Source organism: Vidua chalybeata, chromosome Z, assembly GCF_026979565.1.
Source record: "Vidua chalybeata isolate OUT-0048 chromosome Z, bVidCha1 merged haplotype, whole genome shotgun sequence".
NCBI lineage: Eukaryota > Metazoa > Chordata > Aves > Passeriformes > Viduidae > Vidua > Vidua chalybeata.
Window position 1 is genome coordinate 1186824 of NC_071570.1, and position 8268 is coordinate 1195091.

The following is an 8268-nucleotide window of genomic DNA, read 5'->3' on the forward strand; positions in this document are numbered from 1 at the left end:
CAAAAGGCAACTGAGCGCTGTGATCGCCACGGAGCAGCCCCAGGCTATGCCAGGAATCTTCCTCTTCGGTGGCTGAAAATACCCAGGTTACTTTCCCAATGACAGCTGATTTCCTAGTTTAAATTTAGGGATTGAGATCACCGTGGGCAGGCAATGGGTGGATTTTTCCTAATGCAGCTGCAGGGGAAAAGATTGTGCTTTGTGCTTTCCCTGGAGAACTTCATTTTGCAGAGGTGTTTCTCATTAATGTGGGTTTTACTCCAGATTTTGCCAAAACTGTTGCCCTGCTGGTGTTAATAGGTGTTGATGAGACGAGGAACCCCAAGAGGGAGGTCATTTGTGCTCTTTGTGACATTTCTGTGATTCCCCTGCCACCAACCAGTAGTACCTCCTTGCCCCTGACATCCCAGCTGAGGGATCTGCAGGAGAGGCTCTGCCCAGAGAGGCTGCAGTCTCCATCCTTGGAGGCTTCTGTGACTCAGCTGGATCAAGCCCTGAGCAAGCTGGTGTGAATTCATAGCTGACCTTGCCTGGAGCAGGGGTTGAGGCTGCAGACATCCCCTGAGACCCATTCCAACCTGAATCATCCTCCGAAGCCTCACAAAGAGGTTGTTAGATGAGCTTGGTAATTAGCTCTGGGTCTTTCCCTGGTGACCAGCTGCTCACTTCAAATTTGTACAGTTTGGAAACAAGCTTTTTATTTCTTGTACCTTGTCCAAAGGAAAGGAAAGGCAAAACCCTGTGAGCATTGCAGCTAGGATGCCTGACCTACCATGAGTCTGTGTCTTGATTTTGATTGACTTTGGTGTTGAAGAAATTAGGAGCTCTGATTAAAAGCTCTCTGATGGCCAATGCCTTTTAAGAGGTCTCTGGTGTGTGTGTTTGTCCAATTTTTAATACAATGTGAATGCACAGATGGATTCTTACTCTGAACGGATACACTTACAGGGCCTTTTTTTTTTCTCCTCACTCTGTTCTTCCCAACATAAACTTTCAGAAGCCTTGTAGAAAAACTGGTTCCTTGAGATCTCTCCTTCTTTGTCCAATTTGCTTAAAAACTTGCCAGCCTGGGGCATGGTGGAAGGAGCTGGATCCTAAACTGCTCATCTACATTCACACAGAGAGCAGAGCTGCAGACAAACCCCAGAGCTTCTAGGCTCTCTTGTGTCCTCTGCTAAGACAGAATAGACACTGGCCTCTTTGGAAATGTGACCCTTGCTCAGGTTTGTGTGTGAGAGCCAATATCTGCCAGTTTCTGGTGTTGTATTTCTTTTTGTTGAGAAAACAAGCCATAATATGACCTCTGACTGTGCAAAAGCGGGATGGACATTCATGATCAAGGACAAGATCAAAAGCAAAATGTTTTGTATGAGGCTCGGGGTGCCCTTTAATCTCTGATCCCACTCCCCCTCTGTCTCCTCCTCTTCCTTTTTTCTTCTCTTTGCTGTCTTTGTTGCCTGGTAGCTCTGGTGTTTTGCTACCAAAAGCAAAACTACGGTGTTGTGCATTGAGATGGGGTTGTGTAGAGAAAAATCCCACCTTCCTTTTCCTCTGGTGGCTCCCCTTGAAGGGATACGCGGAATAAATAAATAGACTCCATAACCTGGGGTAGTTATGAGGTGGGTGTGTATGTCAGCGCTCGGCACAAGTGAGAGAGCTCTCCAAAACTTGTGCCCCGAGCCTCAGTCTGACCCATACCTTTATTCCCAAAGCTGTTCCATGTGCAACACATTGCACAACTTTCTCATGCACATTCAACCCCTGGCCCCGCCTGTCCTCGCCTCTCACGCTAAATGAGTCCACGCCCTTCTGGGCACGCCTGGTTTGCTGTGGTGGTCGCACGGGGGTCTCTCGGTGGTGCTGAGGCTGAAGATTGTGATCTTCCTCATGGCTGAGCCTTTGAACTTTTCCTCTCTGTGCTTTCACTCCTTTGGTGCTGATCTGAGTAGGTCTGTCAGTCTTGATAGGCTTGGAGACAGAGGAGTTTTTTTATCTGGGTTCTTTGCTTCTTCTGGTATTGTTCTTTATGCAAGAAGCTCCAGAAATTTGCATTTTCCTATGCCCTTTGTACCAGGCAGAGGTTGCTTAAGTAAAAGGTTAAAATTCAACACATAACTCTACGAGCTAAAATTAAATGCTTAATTCATTTTGTTAACCTAACTCTAAAAATCGCTGTTTCACCCTCATCTGCACTCTGCCACAGGATAGACCCTCAGTCACTAAAACACCATGGCAGGAAGGTCTGGTGTCTGTCTTGGAGCTCCCCTCATATGTTCTTGAAAGATTATGTGTCCCTCAGCCAAACCTTGATTTTTTTTTCTGTTTATTGACTGCGTCAATAAACCAAAACATGGGACAAGTCCTGGGCTTCATGTGGCAGTTCTGTGACTGAAATTCCCTGCTCCTGGGCCTATGGAGCTCCAGCCTGAACCTGATAGTAGCAGTCTGTGTCTGGAAGGCGTGTTTTACCTCCCACCTCAGACACCAGGAGGTATCCAAAGACCAGTTTAGTGCCCCAAAGCGTGATGAGACAATGATCTGTCACCTTCCTGTGAAGATTGCCATCCCATCGTCATGCAGGACAATGCAGGACCCCACAGCAGAGGTAAAGGGCAAAAGAATCTCAAGAAAGCATGGACAAGGAGCAGGATCAGCTGGGTCTGAAGGCACTGCCAGCTTGCACCGTGGGGTGTTGTGTCCTGCTCCAGACCCCCAAGCCAGCTGAGTGGCAGTGATCTGTCAGCAGGAGGAGATGGCATGAAAACTCTATCCTAGAGAGGATGAAGTGCATTCTTGCCCTGTGATATATCGAATGTTGGATGGCTTTATCTGAGGCGTTCATGTTTCCTGCTGGGAAGGCCGGGAAGGAGGAATGCAGCTTGTGTTTCACCCAGGAACGTGGGCTTGGCCACGCTCTGGCTTCTGCCACTCAGGGAAGGCCCGTACCTGCTGGTGGGCGCCGGGGCTGGAACAGCAACCTGCCCCATTTACATATATTAGAAGAAGTATTGCAACAAAGGAGGCTGTGTTCTGGCTAATTCCTCATTCAGTGCCCTGGTCAGCCCCGAAATGCCATCGAGAAGATTGGCCTCGCCAGGGAGAGGTCACGACTACAAAGAGGCAGAGGCAAGGGAGAAGGAGCGAGCTCGACGGGATTTGCCTGAGTGCTGCACATCAAGAGCCCGGTCCCTCCGTGCTTCCCACGCTCTTTGTGTTGCATTCCCAAAAGAAATATGGTGCAGGAGGGTGGTGTGAGTCCGGTGACGTGGCCTGGAACAGCAGTGGTGTGAGCTCCTCTTGCTCTACCTCCTGCAAGCCAGCAGGGAAATCTCTCGGTGGAGAAGAAAAAGCCACGTTTAAAATGGGAAATTATTATAATTGTTATGCAATGGTACTTAGATGTTACATGTGGTATGAGTTTCACTGTGAGAGAGTTCAAAGCGCTGCTGGGCCAGTGCTGCTGGGCCCCTGTAGCAGGTGGGGAAACTGAGGCACACGGGTTTGGTCCTCGCTGGAGGTGAGGAAACAGCTCCGTGCTAGAGGTGGAGATAGGTTTTCTGCCTTTGTCAGCCCCAGAGATCAGCCCAGGCACTGGGAGAGCCAGAGGAGTTGTCCCACTCTGCAGTGTGACCCAGCGCAAAGCTCCGGTGCTCAAGGTGAGATTTTGGTGTTAAGACCTGAACTTTAACATTTCAGTTCCCCCTTCCAGTAGCTGCCCAGTGCTGTCTCCTGGCAGGGCCCTCGCTACAGTGCATGGGGATTTGTGGAGCCCCTTCAGAGGTATTCCCAGCCCATTTGCCATGGCAAAGCTCTGTCTCCAGACTGGGTTTGCAGGGAGCTTTTGGTGCCTGGCAGAAAGCCCAGGCTGAGATCTGAGCACCCTTGAGCTAAACCCAGTGAAATTCTTGCTTCTTCCGGAGCTGGACCCACACTTGATCTGATTTTTCCCTGGTTTTATGGGCTTGCTTGGATTTTATTGAAAACATAATGACTTCAAAAGGGCAGTCACCAACGTCTCTTGGAGCAGGTCGTGGCTTTCCAAAGAGTGCCAGGAATTGGCCCCACCTTGCAGAGCAAATAAACATATGGGTCACAGAACGCAGGTGGTGGGGGAAGTTAAAGGAGGATAAAAGGACCTATCTGGCATCTCCTGTTTGGGGTGGGTTTGGGTCTTCCAGCCTGAATCCCACCAAAGCTTGCTGAGGTTTTTCCTGCTCTGAGTCAACAGGAAGACCTGAGACCAGGCAGATCAATCCTCTGAGCTGGAAGATCTCTACCTGCTGCTCTCCTGACAAAGAAACCATCTGTGCTGCTTGCTGCTAGCTGGATCACTGCTTCTAAATTTGATCCTGGACTGTGGAAAAACTTGTCAACTCCTAAAGCAGCTGGCTGGAGAAGCTGGTTGGCAGCCTGCAGCGGGGAGCGGTGTCCAGTGCGCATCATGTTTTGGCATGTCCACCTCTCTTTCGAGCCGCCTTGGAAGGCTTCCCAGGATATTAGCTCTTCATGGAAAAGAAGAAAAAGGAAAAGAAAAAGAAAAAAAAAGACAAACCCCAGTGGCTGTATTGCAGCACATCCATAACCATCTCCCTGCAGTTCACGGGAGCAGCCCCACATCACCGCGTCGCAGCTCAGCGCACTTGCCCTGGATTTCATCCAGCCCGTGCTTTCCTGCTCAGCCATGATTATCCCTCTCTGCCTTCGACAAACACCTTTAAAAAGAAGTGCTCTGACAACAAAATTACTGGAGCAGGCTTCTAGGAAAGCCTGCTGTGCACGGTGTCCTGGGGAGCCCCATGGCCTTACGGGGCAGGCAGCCTCGAGCGCTGGGAAGCCTGACCTCAGTCAGGATATCTGCATGTGCCAGGTTTTCTGAAGAGAGTATAGTGGTCTATTCTTCTACCCTATATCTGATGCAGCTGATTGAACACTTTATCTCACAGGTGAATCGCAGGAAATAAAAGCCATGGCTTGGGTTCAGTGAATCCAGATGTTGGCACTGGCAGTCGCTGAGTGGAGCTGGGTTTTTTTGAGGCTTTCACAGCAGCTGGAGCCTGGTCCCATGGTCAGGTTGGCTTTTCACCTCTTTGCTTCTTGTATCAGCTGCTAGGAAGGCAGGCAGAGAGGCTCCAGGGCTGCCTGACAGCATCTTGCACTGGCCAGGAGCGGGGGATGCTGGCTGGGGACCCAGGCTCCGTGAGGGTGACAAGTGAGGCACAGGGATGTGTCCCTGCACTGCCCAGCTCTGGGCACACAGGGATGGCTGCAATGACAGCAGCACAGCTCTGGGCACACAGGGATGGCTGCAATGACAGCAGCACAGCTCTGGGCACACAGGGGTGGCTGCAATCACAGCAGCACAGCTCTGGGCACACAGGGATGGCTGCAATCACAGCAGCAGAGCTCTGGGCACACAGGGATGGCTGCAATGACAGCAGCACAGCTCTGGGCACACAGGGATGGCTGCAATGACAGCAGCACAGCTCTGGGCACACAGGGATGGCTGCAATCCCAGCAGCACAGCTCTGGGCACACAGGGATGGCTGCAGTGACAGCAGCACAGCTCTGGGCACACAGGGATGGCTGCAATGACAGCAGCAGAGCTCTGGGCACACAGGGATGGCTGCAATGACAGCAGCACAGCTCTGGGCACACAGGGGTGGCTGCAATCACAGCAGCACAGCTCTGGGCACACAGGGATGGCTGCAATCACAGCAGCAGAGCTCTGGGCACACAGGGATGGCTGCAGTGACAGCAGCACAGCTCTGGGCACACAGGGATGGCTGCAATCACAGCAGCAGAGCTCTGGGCACACAGGGATGGCTGCAGTGACAGCAGCACAGCTCTGGGCACACAGGGATGGCTGCAATGACAGCAGCACAGCTCTGGGCACACAGGGATGGCTGCAATGACAGCAGCACAGCTCTGGGCACACAGGGATGGCTGCAGTGACAGCAGCAGAGCTCTGGGCACACAGGGATGGCTGCAGTGACAGCAGCAGAGCTCTGGGCACACAGGGATGGCTGCAGTGACAGCAGCAGAGCTCTGGGCACACAGGGATGGCTGCAATGACAGCAGCACAGCTCTGGGCACACAGGGATGGCTGCAATCACAGCAGCAGAGCTCTGGGCACACAGGGATGGCTGCAATCACTTCTGCGAGCTGGATGACAAAGCTCCTGACAAGAGCAGCGCTGACCTCAGTGACCAAACAAGTGTGTTTGTTTCTATTTCAGGCTGCTGCACTTTTTTTAGCCTTTCGACAGAGGAGGTCTGCTAATCTGTGGTAAATAAGGATTTTCTCCAGTCCGTGAGTATGTTGGTAAAATATCCATGTGCGTATTATTTTGCTCTGCTGACGCCTCAAATATTTTAATGTGCATTTTAGTACTCTTTGTTGAATGAAGAGGGTGTTTGCAAAAGATGTCAACACTGGAGTGGAGTTTGCCAATGCTGACGTGGTCATGGCTCATGGGGGAGCCAAATGTACTCTGCAAATACAGAAGAAGTGGTGATATCAGAGACCTTTCCTGTGTGATAGGAATTCTATGCTATTGCATCCAAGGTGGATGGAGAAGGGACCTCCATCCATTCATCCATGCTCAGGACTTTCTTCTCTCACCTCTAGCACCAATTTCCTTGTGCAAAACAGAGGAAAATACTCCATACAGATGTTTGCTCTGGGAGAAAAATGTACTGGTGACTGGAGTAACCAGCAGGATGCACCACGACACTGAAGGCATTTGAGAAATACGTAAAGCAAAAACCGTGCTTGGAAATTAAAATTTAAAATTTAAATTGAATTTGAAATTAAAATGGGCATCAGAGTTCAGTGGTTTTTATTCAGCCTTTTAGTGTGTCTGGAATAAATTGGGAGGGAGAGGGGAAATAAGTGCCTTTCAATAAAAGGAGGGTTGCTGAATATAATCAGCGTAGTCATATTTAAGGAACACCCTGGGGACGTGTAATTGGAAGGTAAGATAGCCCTGTATATAATGTTATGGTAGGCTGTCAGCAAGTGGCTGTGTGCCAGACAGACATCCAAGACATTTTCTTTAGTGTGTGAGCCAGTGCTCAGTTTGGGGAGGACAAGCTGTGGCGATATTAGCTTTTTATTACGTCCTGCTCTGCAGAGACTCCAGCGCCTTGGAGAAGATATTTAAGAATGCATTTACCTCTTGCCTGCCTGCTTTGCTCTGAGTTTTTCCAACGAGGCATTTTAGCTGGTGTAAATGTGTAAGGGCAGTGAGCAGGTCCAGATTTGGGGGTTGATTTTTGTTGCACTGGAAGGGCAGCCTGGGAGGTTGCCTGAGAGGCAGCCCTTGGTGGGAGTACAGCGCTGTGAGTGCAGATGTACAAATAAACACACGCAAAAGGAGGTGCCCGCGGGCTCATGTGAATTGGTGAACTTGACAAACAGATGCTTGTTAAGAGGGTCAAATCCATAGGTCTCTGCAATGCCCCCCCTGTGAATAGTTTCCTCTTTAGCAGCTGAGCCCATCACCTGTGTTCAGGGTTTGAGTTTCACACCTCTGCCAAGCTGGACATTTCCTGGCTCTTTGTAAGCAGGAAATCTCTCCTTTCCGTTTTTCTGCACTAGCAGAGATTTGTGATGATGTGCATGAGCCTCTAATTGGCTCCATGGATTATGTGTGCAGCACAGAGCCCGTGAGCCTGACCCGGGATCCCCCATCCATCTGCAGCTCAGGGGAACAGGAACTTAAGAGATTTTTGCACAATACAGACATTCAATGGGTTTAATATTGCAGCAACCCCAGCTCAGCTTAAATTGCCAGTGCTGAGCTCTGCGTCCATATTTATCAACTTTCTTCTTTATGAATCACTCGCCAAGCTCATATTTGACCTGTAAAAATGTCACTAAAATGCATTCATCTCTGGCTGTACTGCATTTCTCTGCAGGTCAGACACCAGCTCCTAAGTGGGATCTGATACTGATTCAAAACACATTGAGGTTCTTCATCCAAATCCTTTTTCTTTAAGTGCACGATGGCAAATCTGGATGTTTAATATATTTGAGGAGAAAAATAATTTCTTTTTCTTTTCTTTTTCTTTTTCTTTTTCTTTTTCTTTTTCTTTTTCTTTTTCTTTCAGTCTTGCAGATAGCCTTACCCTGTAAAATGTGTTGCAAAAGTAGGAAGTATATCTGCACACATAGTAATTTCTGCTGAAGGGGGGGGTCAGTGTTTCAGTGTTTATTGTGAGGCTGCTCTGGGATGAATGAATGAGTATCAAATAATGTAATGCAAGT

At 49.5% G+C, this 8268-nt stretch overlaps 1 long non-coding RNA gene across 1 annotated transcript; it reads left to right on the plus strand.

Annotated features, from left to right (window-relative positions):
* On the plus strand, positions 1-6764 carry LOC128781959 (uncharacterized). Its single transcript, XR_008428587.1, has 3 exons — positions 1-86; positions 6236-6285; positions 6388-6764. It is a non-coding gene; the product is annotated as an uncharacterized LOC128781959 (long non-coding RNA).
* The last annotated feature ends 1504 nt before the right edge of the window (positions 6765-8268 follow it).